Below are 20,096 nucleotides of genomic sequence, written 5' to 3'. Positions count from 1 at the left end.
CCCCCCAAGCAGTTGTTCAGTCTTAATTGCATCTACTCAGCTATTTGTAGCCTGAAAGCTGCCCTGGATAATACATACACGAACGAGCAAGGTTGTCTTCCACGAAAACTTTATTTATGGACCCTGATATTGCAATTGCGTATCATTTTCACGTGTCACGAAACATTGTTCTTCTTTTGATTTTTTTCTAACCTTTTAAACATGTAAAAACCATTCTTCGCCCAGGGGCTGTACCAAAGCAGGTGGTCAGCTGTTGGCCTGTGGGCTGTTGTTTGCCGACCCCTGACCCCTGCGCCGAGACACAGTTAAGGGGTTGGAAAGTGGGTAGTCTCAGATGAAGTGGGAGAGGGCTAAGTAGGTGGGGGACCAGACCGCATGCAGGCTTTGTAGGCCATTGAAGGGAGGGTGGATTTTATTCTAATTGCTTTGGGAAATGCCTCTAGGGGATTAGGCAGGAAAGTGACAAGATCTATTTTAATAACACTCGGGTGCATCTGAGTCCAGAATGGACTGTCAGGAAACCAAAGGAGAAGGAGAGATAACAGTAAGGCACCTGCTCCAGCAGACCAGGCAGAGATGATGAAATACTGAAACGGAATTAGATTCTCAGCCTCAAAGGGAATGACCTATCAGGATGACAGGGTGTTTAAGCGTCTGGCAGAGGGGCCTGTACGTAGTATTTACTCAGTAAATGTTAGTTCTGTACACTTCCTTCCTTCTCTGGTGGTCAAAAAGCTGGGGATATTGGCTTGGTCTAAGTCTCTCATAAAAATGGGTCATTCTACAAAAAATAGGTCTGATCATATCATGAAAGTGACTGTTTACGTTTTGTTAATGACTCTGCTAGGATATGTAGATGGGGGGCTGGTTTGGTATGTGTGTATTCATATTTTAGTTGAGCCACATGAAACAGCTAAAATGCTTTTGCTGATTAAGGTGTCTCAAGGTCAGTGGCCTTATTGTTGCTCTGAAAACACATTTAGTCTGTTTAGATGTCCTCGTTAAAAGTATTAACATATCAAAAACATTTTAAAAATTATCTGTAGGCATAGAGAAAAAAACAAAAACAAAAACTAGTCTTCATGTGCCATTCCACTTTCTCCCAATCTCTGGATCTTTTCTGGCATTGAATAGAAAGAAATATATGAAAAATGCCAGAAAGTCAGAAATTTGTCTGATATTGACAATTTATCACCTTGGAAAGGGGACAAATCACCCAGAACCCCGTATGGGGGACCACATAGGTCCATGAAGTTGAGATGAAGCACGATAAAATTCTAACCAACCCAGAAACTGTGTGTTAAATGAAATAATGGAGATAGTCGAGGGTAAAAGATCCTACATCTATTTGATGTTGTGTACCTTGAAAGGTAGGGGTGGTTAATCAATGGTTAGTCAGATTATACATACAGTGGAAGCATAAAAATGACCATGGTTCTTGGCCTTCCGAGGCTCTGGAGGAGAATCCTTCCTTGCCTCTTTCCATTTTTGGTGCTCCAAGCATTCTTTGGCTTTTGTACTACAAATGGTGCAATCTCTGTCTTTGTCTTCACAACACTGTTTGCTCTGTCCATGTGTCTTCTCCTCTTCTGTCTTTCATTAGGACACTTGTCTTTGGATGTAGGCCCACCAGAGTAATCCTGAATTACCAGAGTAATCCCCATTTCAAGAACCTTAACTTCACCATGTCTGCAAAGGCCCAGGTTCTAAGAAGATCATAGTCACAGGTTCTGGGTGTTAGGACATGACCATGCCTTTTTTGGGGCCACTGTTGAACCCATTACAACAGTGGACTCTGTCTCTTTCACAAGGTCACTAAGGGCATCAACGGTATAATTTGCCTCCATGCAGCGTGTAGGTTGATGCATTACCCTAGAATTATTTCCTAATTGATTCTAGTACATAGATCTTGTCTTTTTAACTAAGTTCTAACTTTTGTGTTCACCTCAGTTGTGTGTTCATGCTTTTTATTTTTTAAATTTCAGGTTGCTTATACATTTTTATATTAATATCAATACTGTGGTGTGTACCACATGCCCTAGCTTTTATCTACCAAGATAGTAATACAATGAATATCCATATCCAGAAATGCTGGATTAAAGGGTACGTGAAGTTTACATTAAGATATGTATTGTCAGATTGCCCTCCAAAGGGGTTGCACCAATTCTGTCCTGCAACAGGTGTGTAAGAGCATCTGTTTACCTTGAACTTGCAAAAAATTGTTTCCTATCAGGCCTTTTGATCTTTGCCAAAATCATTCATTAAAAATTATTGTTTTAATGATCATTTATTTAATTAAAGCTGCAGCTGAATGTCTTTTTTACGTGTCAATTGCCCATTTCTTCTATGAAATATCTGTTTCTGCGTATGCCCATTTTTCTTTTTTTTCAATTTTTAATTTTTCTTTTTTTAATTTTTGAGACAGAGAGACGGAGTGTGAGTGAGGGAGGGGCAGAGAGAGAGAGAGGGAGACATAGAATCTGAAACAGGCTCCAGGCTCTGAGCTGCCAGCACAGAACCCGATGTGGGCTCGAATCCATGGACTGTGAGATCATGACCTGAGCTGAAGTTGGACACATAGTCGACTGAGCCACCCAGGCACCCCGTGCATATGCCCATTTTAATATTGGAGTTTTGATCTTTTTATAAGTAGACCGGAAGAAATCTTATTTATTTTTTATTTCATAGAAATTAAGAGCTTGTTTTATTTGTTATAAATACTGGTTTTCAGTTTGCTATTTGTTTTATTATTTGTTTATATTTTTTCCTGTTGAATTTAAAAGTATTTATATGTAGTTAAATTTATTAATTTTTTTATTTGATGATTTCCAGGATTTTGATTTTCCATTGCAAGATATTTTCTTCTTATTGTTTTACAATATCATTAAACTTTTTTTAAAAATTTTTTTATTTCCTGGTTTTTAAAATGTCACTTCATTTACTTAAACAAAAAAAACAACAACAAAGAACAATTCACCTGTGTCTTCCAATTTTCATCCCATGCCTCTGGCAATCACCAATTTGTTCTCTGTATCCATGAGCTCGCTTTTTGTTTTATTAGACTCCACATGTAGGAGAGATCATAGAGTATTTGACCTTCTCTGATTTATTTAGCGTAGGATAATGCTCTCGCAGTCCATCTGTATAGTTGCAAATGGCAGGATTTCATTCTCTTTAATGAATGAATAGTATTCCATTGTATATATACCATAATTTTCTCATATGTTCATTCACTGATAGACACTTAAGTTGTTTCTTTAACTTGGCTATTGTAAATAAAGCTGCAATGAACATGAGGGTGTACATATCTTTTTGGGTTTATGTTTTAATTTTCGTCAGATAAATTCCTAGATGTGGAATTTTTGGATCATATGGTAATTCTATTTTTTAGTTTTTTAAATAAGTTTTATTTATTTATTTATTTTGAGAGAGAGGAAAAGAGAACACGGGAAGGGTAGAGAAAGACAGAAGGAGAGAGAGAAAATCCCAAGCAAGCGTCACACTGTCGGCACAGAGCCAAATGCGGGGCCTGAACTCATGAACCGTGAGATCACGACCTGAGCTGAAATTAAAAGCTGAATGCCCAACCGACTGACCCACCCACGCACCCTTGTATTTAAAAATTTTGGGGAGGGATTTTTGTTTTTTTAATTTAATTAATTAATTTATTTATTTGACATCCAGGTTAGTTAGCATATAGTGCTATAATGGTTTCAGAAGTAGATTCCAGTGATTCATCCCCTATGTATAACACCCCGCGCTCATGTAGTTTTCATTTTTTGAGGAACCGCCATGCTGTTTTCCATAGCAGCAGCACCAGTTTATATTCACACCAAAAGTGCACCAGGGTTCCCTTTTCTGTGCATCCTCACCAACACTTGTTAGCTCTTGTCTTTTTGATACTAGCCATCCTCACATGGTGTAAGGTGATGTCTCATTATGGTTTTGATTTGCATTTCCCTGGTGATTAATGATGTAGAGCATTTTTTCATGTGTCTGTTGTCCATCTGTATATTTTCTTCGGAAAAAATGTCTGTTCAGATCTTCTGCCCATTTTTAAATTGGATGGATTTTATTTTTCTATTGAGTTGTAAGAATTCTTTATATAGTTTGGATATTAGCTTCTGACCAGATAGGATTTGTGATAATTTTCTCCTATTCAGTAGGTTGCCTTTTCATTTTCTGGAGGGTTCCTGCTGTGCAGAAGCTCTTTAGTTGCTGTGCCACTTGTTTAATTATGCTTTTTGCTGCTGCTTATATTGAATTCATCAATCTGATTACTAACTGGTACCATTCCATTGCCTTCTGGGCTTGCGAAATTCTATTGAGAAGTCTGCTATCTTTTTTTATTTTTGTTCTTCTCTATGTAACATTTTTCTTCTATGTAATATTAGTCTTAAGATTTTTCTCTTTATCATGTGTTTTCAGAGCTCGAATATAATATGCCTTGCTGTGTTTCTTGGGTGTTTGTTTGTTTTCCTTAGGGTTTGCTGAACTTCTTACATCTGTGGATTTCATCAAGTTTAGAAAATTGGAGGTCATTATTTCTTCAAAGATTTTTTTCTGGCCTCCCTTCCCCACTTTCTGGGGCTTCAGTTATACATGTGTCAGATTGCTTTGCATTTTCCCAAAGCTCACTTGGTCTCTGTTTATTTCTTCTTCCAGTCTTTTTCTAACTCTCTGGGCTCCATTTTGGATACTTTGTATTGCTATGATTTCATTTTGCCTTGTCTTCTGTATCTAAACTGCTGCTAATCCTATCTAGCGAATTAAAAAAAAAACTTGTATTTTAGAAGATTTGTAGATTTACAGAAAATTTGCAAAGATAGCACATAGCATTCCTATGCATTCCTCACCCAGTTTTTCTTCTTGTTAATATCCTTTCCTATTACAGTGGTACATGTGCTACAAATAGTGAACCAACATTGATGCATTACTATGAACTAAAGTCCATACTTCATTCACATTTCCTTAGGTTTTATCCAGTGTCCCTTTTCCCATCTAGGATACTACATTATATGTAATATTACATTACATCATTACATGTATCATGTCTCCCTTAGCTCATCTAGGCTGTGATGGTTTCTCAGACTTTCTTTGTTTTTGATGATCTTGGCAGTTTTGATGAGGTACATTGTGGAATGTCACTCAGTTTGGGTTTGTTTTTCTCATGGTTAGACTTAATGTATGTGTTCTTTATTGCCATTGATTGTTAACAAATTACTCCAGATTTAGTGGCTTAAATAGCACAAATGTATTTGTTAACAATTCTGGATGTCAGAAGCCTGACATGAGTCTCCCTGGACCAAAATCAAGATGTCAGCATGGCTGTGACCCTCTCTGGCAGCTCTGGGGAGGCTCTGTGTTTGTCTTTTACAGGATCTAGAGACTGTGTACAATTTCTTGGTTGGTGGTTTCTTCCCCCATCTACAAACCTAGCAACTCTCTGACCCTTCCGTATCTCTGACACTTTTTCCACTGTCACATCTTTCTCTTTCTCTCCTGACTACAGAACCAGTAGACGGTCTCCACTTTTAAGGACTCATACAATTAGCCTGGGTACAGCCAGGCAACCCAGGATAATCCCTCCATCCAAAGTCTGTATCCTTAATCTCATCTGTAAAGTCCCTTTTGTCATAGGTAATATAGCCACAGGTTCTGGGCTTTGAAAGGTAAACATTTTGGGGGCCATTATTTTGCCTGCCACATTGGAGTTATGGGTTTTGGGGAGGAAGACCACAGAGGTAAAGTGCCATACTCATCACATCATATTAAGGGTATATGCTATCAACATGACTTATCACCAATGATGGTAATTTTGATCACCTGACTGAGGTAGTGTTTTTCTGATTTTTCAATCCTGTACTCATTGGAAGCACGATGCTTAAGGGGTAAAAGATATGCTCTGCGACTTTGAGGGAGAAGTAACTACATACAATTATTTGAAATTCTTCTATGTGAGTTATTTGCATTAATTTATTTATCATTAATTTGTGTCTGTGTGGACTCATAGATATTTATTTTATACTTCAGTTATAATCCGGTATTTCTTCTTTGTTTTTTTGTTTTGCTTTGTTAAAACTGTTCATGCATAGGGCTTTCAGTTGGCTCCTGTGTCCCTTTGACGTATCCCCATCATTTTAGTTTTTGAGGACATCCTTACCTTCTGGCACCAGGCTCATCTTGTATATTCCCCGCCTCAGCCCTAGACTCTGTCGGTTTTCCAAGGAGCTCTGGATTCTCCTATTGGAGAATGAATTTGGATGCCAAGATCTGGGTCTGGGTTCATCTAGGTAAACTTTCTTTTTATCCTAGAAATTTCATTTGATTCTTTTTGATGTCTCCCATGTATTTTCTCATTAGGTTCATATTTTCGTTTAAACATGAGTTCACAATTATGATAGCTTAAATCCTTGTCTGTTAGTTCCATCATGTGTGGCTTTGATTTGTGTCTGTTCCTATTGCTTAGTTCCCCCCCAACCCTTTGATTATGAGTCATATTTTCTTACTTCTTGACATGTTTGGTAATTTTTTATTAGATTTTAGACATTGCGTATTTTGTGTTGTTGAATGTCTGGATTTTGCTTTTTGTCTTACCTTAATAAGTTTTTGGCTTTGCTTGAGCAAGCAATTTTATTTCCATATCAGCTTTATCCCTTTAAGACTTGTTTCTAGGCTTTGCTAAGACATATAGAAAATAGCCCTCATTCCAGTGATTGTTCAGCCTATTACGTAGGAAAAGGAATCAATACCCTGGATGATCAGTAAGGCCTCTCCATTCTGCCTGTGGGAGATTTGGTCAATTCTAAGGTCTGTGTGAGCTCTGGGAATATTTAGTTTGCCAGTCATTCTTTGTCTAGCATTTTGGAGTACTGACTTCCACATGCCTGGTTCAGTACTCAGCAAACACTAGAGCGGACCATACGAATTTCTGGACCTTTTTTCTATATAACAGGCTCTTTTTTGAGAACTCTGCCTCACAGCTCCCAGCCCCTCAGCCTCTCTGACCTCTCATAGTTGTTTCCTCACTCCCTTTTGCCCCCCGCCCCCCGCATCACTGCAGCTGCAGTGTGGAAGTTGCCTCCACAGACAGCATAGTGCTCCCTTATTCATTTCCTTTTTCTTAAGGATTCTAGTCTGTGTAAACCCTCAATGCCTGAAAACAGTTGTTTCATGTATTGTCCAGGGTTCTGGTTGCTGGCTGCAGGAGATCAACTATAGTCCTTGTTACTTTTTCATTGCCAAACTGTCTTTTTTAGTTCTTTATTGTGATGGTAATCTTGATACAGATCTGTGCATATCTTCCTTCACATATTGTGCTGGACAGTGGGGTGCCTTTTAAATTGGGAAAATCGTGTTCCTTAAAATGTCCTGAGGGCTTTTCTTATGCTTTTACTAATTTTCTGTCCACTGTTACCTTCATTATCATTTTCTGGAATTTCTACTAGATATTGGATCTCTTTGACTGAACATCCATTTTTCATTTTATTCCCTATTTTCCATTTCTCTCTTATTTTATTACAATTTACGTGAGATCTGTTTGGCTTTATCTTCTCATTATTCTATAAAATTTTAAAATTCTGTCTTCTTTTTAATTCCTAGGAACATTTTCTGGTTCTTTAAATGGTTCCTTTTTATATCACTTTGCTCCCATTTTATAGAGGCAATATCTTTTCTCATATCTTTAATGTTAATGAAAGTCGTTTGTTTTTTTAAGTTTTCTTTCCTGCATCCTCTTTGTTGCAGGAACTCTTTATTCTGTTTGTTTTCGCTCTGGTTATGTTAAAAGTGTTCACTCTTAAGATTAAGGTAAAAAGCTGACCTGACCAGAAGCTCTTTGGGCATGAGCTTACACGCTGGTGGTCTTCACAGGGCAAACTGTGAGGGAAACAGCTGGTCCTCTCCTGAGGCTCTCTACACATCACTGTTTGCAAATATCCACTTTGGGAACTGGATACGGGTGGAGAACTGGAGGGATCTAAATGCTCCTTATTTAGACTTCTAATTAACCCTGCTGCCGCTGCCCGGTGTTTTCTATTCCTGTGTTTTTCTGGGTTCTGTGTGGAAAATTAGCTCACGTCTCATAGGTATCCCTCCAATTCCCTTTGCAGGCATTAAGGATTGATGTTCCTTCTCTGCGCTCGGTCTTTGCTCCTCGCCCTTTGTTACTCCTCTTTCCAAACTCTGTTTCTGTATATTGCGGGTACGGACATCACTTAGTTTCCTAGTGATGGATATGCGTTTCTGTTACCTATTCTCCCTGACATTTCGTGGTGAATTTTGACAGAAGGTGGTTGGGTGGGTATGTCCTCACTCTGCTATGCTAAACTTAGGAGTCTTTCACATTTTTATCACAGAAAAAACATGACTCACCATATTATGGATTCTTAGAATTCCTTTATTTTGCTTAATTAAAGCCTAAACTTGGAGGTAAATTGCATTTGAATGGAATTTGGGCTTCATGCTGGCTAACAGGAAGAAGTAAAGTGTATAGTGGAAGGATCAAAGCCCAATCCATCGCACACCTGGAAAAAATACTAGGTTAGTGCTCAGGTGTTTTGCCTACATGACCACAAGCTAACCATCTGGACTGGCTATTTTCTTCTTTAGTTCCTACCAGCTGTTTGGTATCATGGAAGACACAGACTTATAATCAAAGTGACTTATGAGTGGAACGCTGAGTTGACAAATAAGTTGAGGGGACACTTCTGTACTTCCTGAACATGACAATGAATACGATCAGCTCCAGTATCGAATCAGCCTGCCTCCTGCTGCATGCCCTGAGAAATTCATGTCTACAGGCACTGATGGGTGACTTTAACTTTTCTCTTTCACTTCTAAGGAATCCGTTAACGTATCGCAAGGAAATAGTTTTCGATCTATAGTTTTAGAGGCTGAAGATCTGCCTTAGACATCTTAGTAAACACACATATTTCTTCCACATGTTGGATCTAGGGGTCGTCCTCCCCACCCCCACCTCCAATTTTTAACGGAAAAGGCCAGTTTCCTAACTCTACAAATACGTTTAATGTAGAATTCATACAATCCCTTTGGCTTAAACGCAGAACTAGCTTGGACTACAACCAGATGAGTTGGTTAGATGTGTGTTCTCTGTGGGATGAGAGGACATTTTAAAGTCTGAAAGCTTCTGTCAAGGCTTTTTAAAGCCAGCTGTTAACCAACACACACACACACACACACACACACACCTATTTTTAATTACTCTATTTTTAATCTATTCTTTAAGGAACAGCTCAAATCCTACCACCTCTGAAAGTCTTCTGAGTAGTCTTGGCGATGCTTTGTTGTTTACTATCTGGAATTGTTTGTTTTTGTGCTGATGAAAGTATCACGTTGATATAATGGACATCTATCTCCTGATGAATAATTCTTCAGAAGAAGTTCAGAGAAAACTGGACTAAGTGACTCACTTTTTCTGAGGCCACTGAATTAGTATTATGGATTTACAGATAATGTTGAGCAGAAATGTATACAGCATTTTCTTAACATGTATTTAGTGGGCCAGACTCCATTATCTGCTTGCTTCCTTCCCGTGAGTACATCCAGCCTGCCTGGTGGGAAGCCATGTTGGTTCCTTAGGATGATGTTGGGGGATTCATCAGTATCAAGGGGAGAACCCTTAATGAGAGCAGGGCTCACGCTGGCATGAGGACAACACTCTTTATTCCCACATTTTTACACTTCTTCCGTTCCATTTAGGGAGGAGAGATGTACAGAAAGGGCTGAGATGGGCCATTCCCCCTGGGAGAGTAGGCAGATCCCAAACGGGACTGAAGTGCCTGCCCTGCTTAAAAATGTCTCCAGTGTGGGTGTGTTGGTGGCTTTGGATTAAAGCCCTTTTGGCTGAAGTCCCTTGGAGTGACATAAACATAGTGGACAGTCAAGAAAAATCTATATTAATTATCCAGGGTAGATCACACACACACACACACACACACACACACACACACCCTTAACAAAACAGAAATCCCAGAAATCAAAGGGATTTTAATTTCTCTCTTTTATCTGCTCTGTGTTTCCAGATTTTCATTTTAAAATTACCACTTTTTTCTCCATACAAAGAGAAAAAAATTAGTAACCCACGTGTCCTCAAGGTGACCAATATTAACAGCTTTGTATAAACACCTTTGTCCTTTCGAATTCAAACACTGTTTTGGGGGAGGAGGGGTTCATTGTTGTCTTTGCAAAACTGAGATCATAATGTGAACACTGCTTTACCTGTTGGTTTTTATTCTTTAGAATACATCCCAGTCTCCTCTCTAGATCGACAGAAAGTTTTAATGTGTTCTTTTTTATTTGTGCATAACATCTCATAGAACGAATCAACTATGGTCTATTCAGTCATTTAGTTACTGATAGACATTCAAGTCCGTTCCGATTCTGTCACTACAAATAGGTCTGTATTGCTCTCATATTCTACTATAATCATGTAATACCTATATTAGAAAACATCATGTAAAATATAAAACCGAGAGAGAGAATTACTATAGAGTCAAAAAGCACATGGAACCTGTTTGCTGAACAAACAGGTAAATTAATGTATTAAAATGTTACCCGGGAGCAGAGCCACGTAATGTTTCGGTCTTGAAACAGTCGTTTCATTGTGGGCTCTGTCTCCCAACCAACGTAGACTCACATGCCTTGAGATCCGGAACCGGGACTCTTTCCTTCTCGTCTCTTCCAAATTGCTGAGCGCAGCCGTGCAGAGGGCAGGCGGGCCTACACAGCCCAATGTGCTCTGACAAGTTCTTGGAAAACAGCGGTTTAGATTTCAGAACGAAAACTTCCCATGTGTACAATGTTACAAAACTGGATTTCCAGGACAGCCTACAAATTCTTTTTTTTTTAATGTTCATTTATTTTTGAGAGAGAAAGAGAGACAGAACATGAGCAGGAAGGGGCAGAGAGAGAGGGAGACAGAATCCAGAATCCAAAGCAGGCTTCGGACTCTGAGCTGTCAGCACAGAGCCCGACGTGAGACTCGAACTTAGGGACTGTGAGATCATGACCTGAGCTGAAGTTAGACACTTAACCGACTGAGCCACCCAGGAGCCCCGAAAATTCTTATTTTAACCCAGAATGAAAGTAAACGATATACTTACATTGTTATAGCTTCTTACGTTTTCTGTGGTAAAATATTTCTGAATTCCAANTGTTTCCCTACTGTGTGTGTGTGGGGGGGGGGGGGGTGAAGAGGAGAAGGAAAGAAAAAGGAAGAGCGATTCTTTCCTTCTCTGCCCTCAAATGAGATGTTTTCTCTCCCCTTCTGCTGATCTGGTCGTATGTGGAAACTGAGCAAGCAGAATAGGAAATAGGATGACTAAATACGAAAGTGCCAGAAAGACAAAATGCAAAAAGAACAAATTTAACATAAAAGTGGGATATTTTTCTTAGAGTCCTCATTCATGTTTGAGATCTAAGAATTTGAATTTGATTGCTAAGAATATAGTAACTGAAATCTGCATATAAGTGAAATAAAACTTATAGAAAAGATACTCTAGTTGTTATAGATTTCTTTTAATTCGTATTCTTTTTCAAATAGCATAGTTCAACTATGATGTGAATCAAAGCCAAAGATGATTTAACTATTAATGATCATGAGATGTAGTACTTATGAATAGCTATTGATCTGGACACTCATTGATTTATAAGTTTGTTCTTATATGTTCATTCGGAAAGTCAATATTGGAAGTAAGATAAAAACACAAATGTGTTTTAAAAACTGAATGTTTTGATAAAATTGAAGATTAGGAGAAACTACATAACATTTGTAGGAAAAATTATCTTCCGTGTAACTTAAAGAGACATAGGTCTAAAAATCCTTAAAAGACTGTAGTGTAAAATAGAAGATCTATTAATCCGTGCTTTCGTTTTTGAAGTACTATGCAAGCTAAAAGCTTACAAGTTATTTATATAAAGATCATATATCAAGAAATAATTCTCTGCAATCACCTATTAAATATTATTAAAATTTTATGTTAATAAAAGTAAAATCTATTCTTAAAAATGTTCACTTTTCCACAGGGAAAAAAATTATCCATAGTTCCATCACTCAGAGACAACCAGTATTAACGTTTTGATGTAGTTCTGTTTGGTCTTACTTAATAAAGACATCTTTGGAGTGGCTATACCATATACATAAAACTTTAGGGCACTTGGGTCGCTCAATCAGGTAAGTTTCTGACTTTGGCTCAGGTCATGATCTGGCGGTTCGTGAGTTCAAGCCCTCATCATGCTCTGTGCTGACAGCTCAGAGCCTGGAGCCTGCTTCAGATTCTGTGTCTCCCTCTCTCTCTGCCCTTCCCCTGCTTGCACTCTCTCTCTCTCTCAAAAATAAATAGACATTAAAAATACCCCATTTTCCCTTTACCCTCAATGTGGCCTAAATACTTCCTACTATCATATTTATCGTAAGTTCATCATCAGCAAAACTACCAACAGAAGGAAAAGGTTTTATGTGGGAAAACATGGATAAGCATTGTGAAAGATGATGGGATTGCGTAGTGTGTCTCCAGTTTCTCAAGGAGGGGAAAAGTTTTGCCCGAATGTCATAAAAGCATGACCTCAATTGCATACATGGAAACAAGAGGTCATGGCTCTGCTGGTTTTGCATCACTGAAAAGATGAGAATTTCTCATCAAAGATGGGAAAGAAAAGCAAAGAAAAATGGGGGGCAATTGAGCAAGTCGAGTGATGATGAAATTATAATGTGGGTACCTCTCGTGGCTCGTTCTGCTTGGTCAACGCTTACAGCTGCCTCCTGTCGCTTGGTGTCCGTATTTCTTTCTCTCCATCAATCTGAACGGTTTTCCGCTCATGGTTGGTTGTGTTTCCTTTCTTATCTCCAGTTATCTGAAAATGAAATCAAACTAACAATCCAGTTTTTGTGGCTCTTAGTTTTTAAACAAAAAAAAATTTTTTTTAAAGCAACAGAACCTTGGGGCGCCTGGGTAGCTCAGTCGGTTAAGCGTCCGGCTTTGGCTCAGGTCATGATCTCACGGTTTGTGGGTTCGAGCCCTGCGTCGGGCTCTGAGCTGACAGCCAGCTCAGAGCCTGGAGCCTGTTTTGGATTCTATGCCTCCCTCTCTCTCTGACCCTCCCCTGCTCACACACTCTGTCTCTCTCTCAGAAATAAATAAAAAACATTAAAAATTAAAAAAAAATAAAGCAACAGAACCTCTTCCAAAATGAAATCTGACCCAGAACGTCAATATGTAAAACAGGAAAAAGTGGACCTTTTTCGGTTGTCAAGGAAGGAAGAGTGCAGAAACCAGGATCCATAGTCTGAGGTTGAGAAAATATGTGATGGGTTGTTTAAACCAATATTTGCTTTCAAATTACAAAACGTTCAAGCAAACCATGAAGTTTTACTTATGCGGATTGTTCTGCCAACAAAAATTCAGTTTTGCGAAAACGATTTATTACACATGGAGTTTCTGACAGAGAGAAGATCTAAAAATTTTTAGAAATCAAACAACTTGAATACATTTGGAGCCACTGAACTTTGGAATGAATATTGATTTTGTGGTGACCCAGTCTCTGAAAAAGATCGTGGTTCACTCCAAAGTCTGAGGGAAATACCTCAGTTGAACATTTCTTCTCTCTTTCCTTCCTCCTCAAGGGAAGTTTCTTGAGGGGGTAAAACGAATGAAGAGAAAACTTATTTTATTTTTGCAGATGAAAATCAGAGAGAAAGTTAACAGGATTTTTTTTTCTTTTTTTAAATGTTTATATTATTTATTTTGAGACAAAGGGAGGGCCAGACAGAAAGGGAGAATTTCAAGCAGATTCAGTGGTGGCAACATGGAGCCTGATGTGGGGCTTGATCCTATGAGCCATGAGACCAAGACCTGAGCCGAATGAAGAGTCTGACACTTAATCAACTGAGCCACCTGAGCCACCCAGTTGTCCCATAACAGGAAATAAATATTGTAACTGAGGAGTTAAAAATGAATATAAAAAGATAAAACTGTTTCAGGGATCATGAATGTGTTGTATCTCCTTAGCAAATTCAACATGTAATGGAGAGGGCAGTGGAAGGTAAAGTCTTGTTAGGAACCGACAAATTAAGAAATCCTTGCATTTCACTGTTAAGGTGACAATTGGGAAATTTATAACATGACCTTTTAAAACCACAGAATCTGTGGAAATCTTCCCATTGATTGCAGAATAAAATCCAAACTTCTCCATTTGGTGTCTGCTCACCTTGCCCCTGGCAGGGGCCTTCTTTCCCTCATTTGCAACTCTGAAGTCACAGATTCCTTCAGTGCCCAGAATATGCCAGACCCTTTAGCTTCTTAGGGACTTAGCCCCCAACTCTTACCTCTGCTCAAGAGCTTCAGCGCATAATTGGTACCTGTTACGTGTTGAATTGTGTCCCCCACTCCGTTCATAGGTGGAAGTCATGACCTTCAGTACCTCAGAATGTGACCTTATGTGGAAACAGGTCTTTGCAGATGTAATTGGTTAAGATGAGCTCATATTGGAGTGAAGCCCCTAAGCCAACGACAGGTGTCCTGATAAAAAGGAGAAATTTGGATGCAAGTGCATTCCCCGGAGAACACCTTGTGAAGACGCAGGCAGAGATCAGAGATCACTTGCAAGCCAAAGAACGCCGAAGGTTCCTGGCCAAGCGTCAGAAGCCAGGAGGCAAGGAGCAAATCCCTCCCTCAGCCTCACAAGGAACCGACCCTGGGACACCTGGATCTTGGCCTGCTAGCTTCCATCACTGTATGACAATACAGTGCTGTCATTTAAATTGCCCAGTTTATGGTACTTTGTTAGGGCAACTCCGGGAAACGAATAACCTGCAAGCCATTTTCTCAGAGGAACCTTCCCTGACCACCTAGATCTGCCAGAGCGCTTGCTTGTTTCCTTCAGAACACCAATGCCAACTGTCACTGTTGACATCACCGCCACTGCAGTGTAAGGTCCGGGAGAGCAGGGGCTTGTCCCGTTCTTACTGCCTTCACTGCGGCTCTCAGAGTCGGGGGCCTGGCAGGGCTGGGCACACACGGGCGGGACATGTCACCAAGTCACATCAGAGGCTAAGGAGGCAGCGCCAGGAGCCGTCTGTGTGAACTGTCACGCACGTTTGGATTTAGTGGAGATGACGTTTTTTTTCCGAGGAAGTCAGAGACTTAAAAATACTCTCAATCCTTTGTTTTATGACACTCGTCTCTCTTTCTGACTGGAAAATTTCCAAACATTTTTAAACAGAGTGAAGGTGCGTCATTCAGAGCGCTAGGAAATTTGGGGAGAAGGAGAACATACTGAATGTCATCAGGCTTCATAGGCTGTGAGGAGCTTGCAGGGAAAGAGAGGAAGCTGTAACAGAAAATTCGTCAAATATCCGGATCCCGTGAATTTTGTGGCTTGCTGAATTTATGTTAAACACTTGAAATGTATTTGTTTAATGTATTTTTCATACTTGAAACTATTATAGTAATTCTTTCTAAAGAACTTCAAGGCAGAGCTATGGATGTCTTTTCCTCCTGAGTTTATTTTTTTATTAAAAAAAATTTTTTTTAATGTTTTCTATTTATTTCTTAGAGAAAGAGAGACAGCATGAGCAGGGGAGGGTCAGAGAGAGAGGGAGACACAGAATCTGCAACAGGTTCCAGGTTCTGCGCTAGCTCTCAGCGTGGGGCTCGAACCCACGAACCGCGAGATCATGACCTGAGCGGAAGTCAGATGCTCAACCGACTGAGCCACCCAGGTGCCCCTCCTCCTGAGTTTAAAAAGGAAAGCACTACTTTATCATTTGGATATAGTAATGGATACTTCAAAGCTATTTGGGATGGAACAGAGAGGTTTTAGCAAAAAACAATTTATGAAGTTTTCAAAATTGTAAGTTTTCCTGTTGCACAAAATCTCTCTCTCTCTCACATATACACAGAGATACACATACTCCTGGCAATTTTAAAGAATATTTTTCCCCTTACTTCGTCAGAACAGGACAAAGTTAATATTTATTACTAAGGACTGGGCAATATATGGCTCAATTTAAATTCATGATTTTCAGAGAATAATTGCGATAAAATAAACCTCATTTCGGAGTTTCTAGTAAAATGGGAGGAAGCATTACATGAGGTACAGTCAAGCAAGAATCTCTCCAACTTAATGCCTCTGATCCTTGAACTTTGACTGAAGCCTTTTTCAATGTCATTACTGTTCTACTGTCTCAACTAAAATCTAACCTGACTGTGTGTTTATTCAGTGTGGACTTCACAAGAATACTCTTTGGAGCGCAGAACTACAATCTATGGGTTATTAGCCAACTGCCTTTGCAAGTGTGGGACACTCATTTCCTATGATTTTATAGTCTCCTAAATTCTAACACCATGGAAGAGACCTTAGTGGCCAGGACAGAGTGGTATCAGTGACATGGTGGAGAAAATTGGGACATCACTTGACAGATGGATTAGGGGCTACTGATTTAATCATAACTATAAATATTTAACACTTTAGTGAGTCAGCCATCATATTCCACATTCTTAGCTTTAGTGTACGGTTCTAAAGGCTGGGATTACAGATGGAAGTGAGGCTGGGATACTGGGGCGGTGTAATGGAAATTACTAGACTCTAGGAGACCTTCTCGGGTTGCAGAGGTTTCCAATGGTTTGGGTCCAGTGCTGTATTCCCAATGCTGTGAAAAGTTTGTGGGCACTTAATAACGTTTGTTACTTGAATGATTATTTTATGAAACTATTCTCGTTAGAAAAATAAATTAAAAACACATTTGAAAGGAGAGAACAATCACTAGGTGTCCAGCTAATCACTGCTCTTACTTAACTTCCCTGAAAAGAAGTTAGTCCTAATGCATGCATGTAGATCTTCTTTTAGGAAGATCCACGGGGGAAATATTAACATACCCCGTTCAGGAGATCACTCCAGTTTCATTATAATAGATGGGTTGAACAACGTTTTTTGCATTAGACCAAGGTGTTTGGTCAGGTTACTTTTTCCAGCGGCTTTCAAAAAGGTTGCGTTTTGCAGAGAGATTTGTGACTGTATGTATCTCATAAAAGAGCTGAGAAATATTTCCTGACTGTGAATATCAATACCATGTGGATGTGGGGGGCGTATTTACACTTTTGTCTGCAGTGATACGTCATCAAGGTCATAACAACAGAGGGAAATTCATTCTATGCTTTCTGTGTCTAAGGGCCTGAAAAATTGGAAACAGTACCCATGCCTAAGGGAGCTCTAGTGAGGCTCAGCAAAGGCAGAAGTCTGTGATCTCTGCCAGTTTCCTGGGGGGTCAGTGAGGTGACACATCTACAAGGTTGTCGGGAAAGATGTGGTGAGTTCAGTTTTAGACATGCATCATGATTTGTTGGACCCGAGGAACATCCAGGAGGTAAATCATCCAGAAGTCAGAAGCTACAGACTTTGGAGCTATTACCAAATAGAGATATCTGAAGCTTTGGGGGGGAGTGAGAGCCCTCAAAGAGAAAGCACATGGAATGAGAAAATAGAAGGGTTTAGGATGGAATGTCTGGAAACACCATAATTTAGGGGGCTGGCAGAAGAGAAGCCAGCCAAGATTTAGAACAGGACAGAGGGAAGTCACCCAAGCACCCGGATGGGCACTGCTATGTGACACAGAGAGACCGAGTAGATGAGAACTGGAAACGGCCCTTTTGAAAAATTACTAGAAGGAAAGACATAAAAACATCGAGAGCTCAGTTCCCGACTGGTGAGATTCCAGGTGGCTTATTTTTTTTTTTCAACTTTTCTGCATCTTTTGCATTCTGTACAATAAATATCAGTTACAGTATATTAATAAAAGACTCTGATAGAGTCTAAAATATTTCAGGAGAATAAAAGGGCAAGGAATTATGAATTGACGAGTATCTGAGCGCCTGGGTGCCAGGACCACGCTCAGGATAAAACAGCAAAGAGGATGGCTCTGCTGTTTTACAAAAAGGAGTGGCAGCTGGTTTAACCAGGGAGGAGCGTACGGCTTGTGGGGCCCAGGAGCAGGAGATAAGGCTGGAAAAGCCCTCTGGTGCCCGATTATAACAGATTTTATATGTTTTGTTAAATAATATGGATTTTATTTTGAAGGCTACGAGAGGTTTTTGAGGGATGGGGTTAGGGTTGGAACACGCTTTACTTGGAGTTAGCTTTCTACTTAATTGGACAGTAGTGTGGCTGCCTGCCTAGCGGAGCACAACCCAGGAGCCGTGCCCGAGGCGGTACATCACTGAACGAAGGCAAAACAGGGCAGAGGAAGAGGAAGCCTCGTCCGCGATTGGGAAGAGTATCAACAAGCCAGCAGGATGCTACGGACGGGATGTATGTTGGGGTTTTTAACGTGGGGGCCGTAGGCGGGTAAAGAATGATAACCGCCCTACGGACTTCGTATGGGATGACTCCAGTTGCCTGTCGTGGTCGCTGTTACATGAAATAAGAAGGCAAGTAGCTGTGTCAGACAGTATCATAGGAGAGAGGATAAGGAGCAATGTGTGTATCTATTTCTGAGATCACATAGAAAACAGATTCCTAAGCACTCAGCCGTCTCCTAACACACAGGCATATCCAGTCCCTAGAACTCAATACTTCAGTGGCAAAGAGGGATGCTAGAGTGCCGTTTTTAGAAAAGTGTTTACCTATAAGCAGCTATGGCCTCCCAGGAAAGGTCTTTCTTTGTTAGCTAGATCTGAGAAGCTGATTAAACTGCACATAGAGGAAGAAACAGGTCTAATTAGATGAGAAGTGATACTTTTATTTTTTTATTATTAATTTTAAAATGTTTTATTTATTTCTAGGAGAGAGAGAGAGAGACAGCGTGAGCACGGGAGGGTCAGAGAGAGAGGGAGTCACAGACTGAAACAGGCTCCAGGCTCTGAGCTGGCAGTCAGCACAGAGCCCGACGCGGGGCTCGAACCCACGAACCGCGAGATCATGACCTAAGCGAAAGTCTGGCGCTTACCCGACTAAGCCACCCAGGCGCCCCAAGAATTGAAACTTTTAAAGCAAAGGACACGGCAGCCTGGGTGGCTCAGCCGGTTAAGCGTCTGACTTCAGGTCAGGTCATGATCTCAGGAATTGCTCTGTTGTCAGCAAGGAGCCTCCTCGCTTGCAATCCTCTGTCCACCCTCCTCCTCTCTGACCCTCCCCCTTCATTCTTTCTCCCTCCCCCCCAAATAAATAAAACTTTACAGCAAATGACGCAAACGTGGTAGATCCCAAATGAACTGTATTAATTTGAACTAACACACTCTGAAGGTGACAGGTGCTGTACCTGTATTCTTGCATTTTACCATTTATCCCCATTTCACAGCATTGAAAACTGAGGCCTTAGGTTATGCGGCGTGACACAGCATGCCCAGCTAATAAAGGTAAAAGAGGCCAAATCTGAATCTGGCCGGAAGTGCCACAATATACAGCCTCTCTCCTGGACCAGGCACGACGAAGACATCTTGAAGTACAGTTAATTCACACCCTCGCGCATCTCTCCTGCGGGAAAGTAACTTCTGTTGCCCTGGCGATAGCTCGGTCTGGAGTGTGCTGCTGACGGGGGTAGGGGAAGGCTTCCTTATCGCCCCCCAACAGAGCGCCAGGTGGTGCCAGAGATGGGAGCATCCTTCAAATGGTTGCACCCTCAACTACTGATGAGGGTTTTCAAATAAGGTTAAGGGCGCCAAGTCCTCGCTTAGCCCAGTTCTTGAATTCATATTTAAGTGACGCTGTGTCTTCAGCTCCTTTTATTGCTTTGAGGCGGGCAGTGCTGCAGAGTGAATTTTTCTCCACTCGGCGGACCGCGGTGCTAAACACCACTCACACCTGCCCCGCCAAGCGGACGGTGCCCTCCTGGGCTCCCCCTGCGCCCTCCTCCCCCTCCTTCCTTCCCAGCATTCAGGTAACCCCGAGCGCGGAGGGAGGGTCGGGTACCTGCTTTCCTCTCCCACAGCCGCGAGCTTCGGGCCTGAAACGACGCGGGGTCCCGGGACGTCCCCCCCACCCCGCCTCGAGCGTGAGCGCGGCGAGTGTGAGCGTCCCCGCGCGCCAGGAGCCGACTCCCGAGCGGCCGCTTGTTGCTGCCGCCGCCGCGCCGCGGGGAAGTG

The 20,096-nt window shown here is 40.9% G+C and overlaps 1 long non-coding RNA gene across 1 annotated transcript in view; it reads right to left on the bottom strand.

Annotated features, from left to right (window-relative positions):
• Positions 1–20,074, bottom strand: part of LOC144229915 (uncharacterized) — a 24,697-nt gene extending 4,623 nt beyond the window's left edge. The window contains exons 1-2 of the long non-coding RNA XR_013334649.1: positions 19,924–20,074; positions 12,739–12,873 (exon numbers count right to left, since the gene is read on the bottom strand). This is a non-coding gene — a long non-coding RNA (uncharacterized LOC144229915). The remainder of the gene's footprint in view (positions 1–12,738; positions 12,874–19,923) is intronic.
• Between the last annotated feature and the right edge of the window lie 22 nt (positions 20,075–20,096).

Source organism: Crocuta crocuta, unplaced genomic scaffold (assembly GCF_008692635.1).
Source record: "Crocuta crocuta isolate KB4526 unplaced genomic scaffold, BGI_CrCroc_1.0 scaffold90, whole genome shotgun sequence".
Taxonomy (NCBI): Eukaryota; Metazoa; Chordata; class Mammalia; order Carnivora; family Hyaenidae; genus Crocuta; species Crocuta crocuta.
This window is presented reverse-complemented; position numbering and strand designations above follow the sequence as displayed.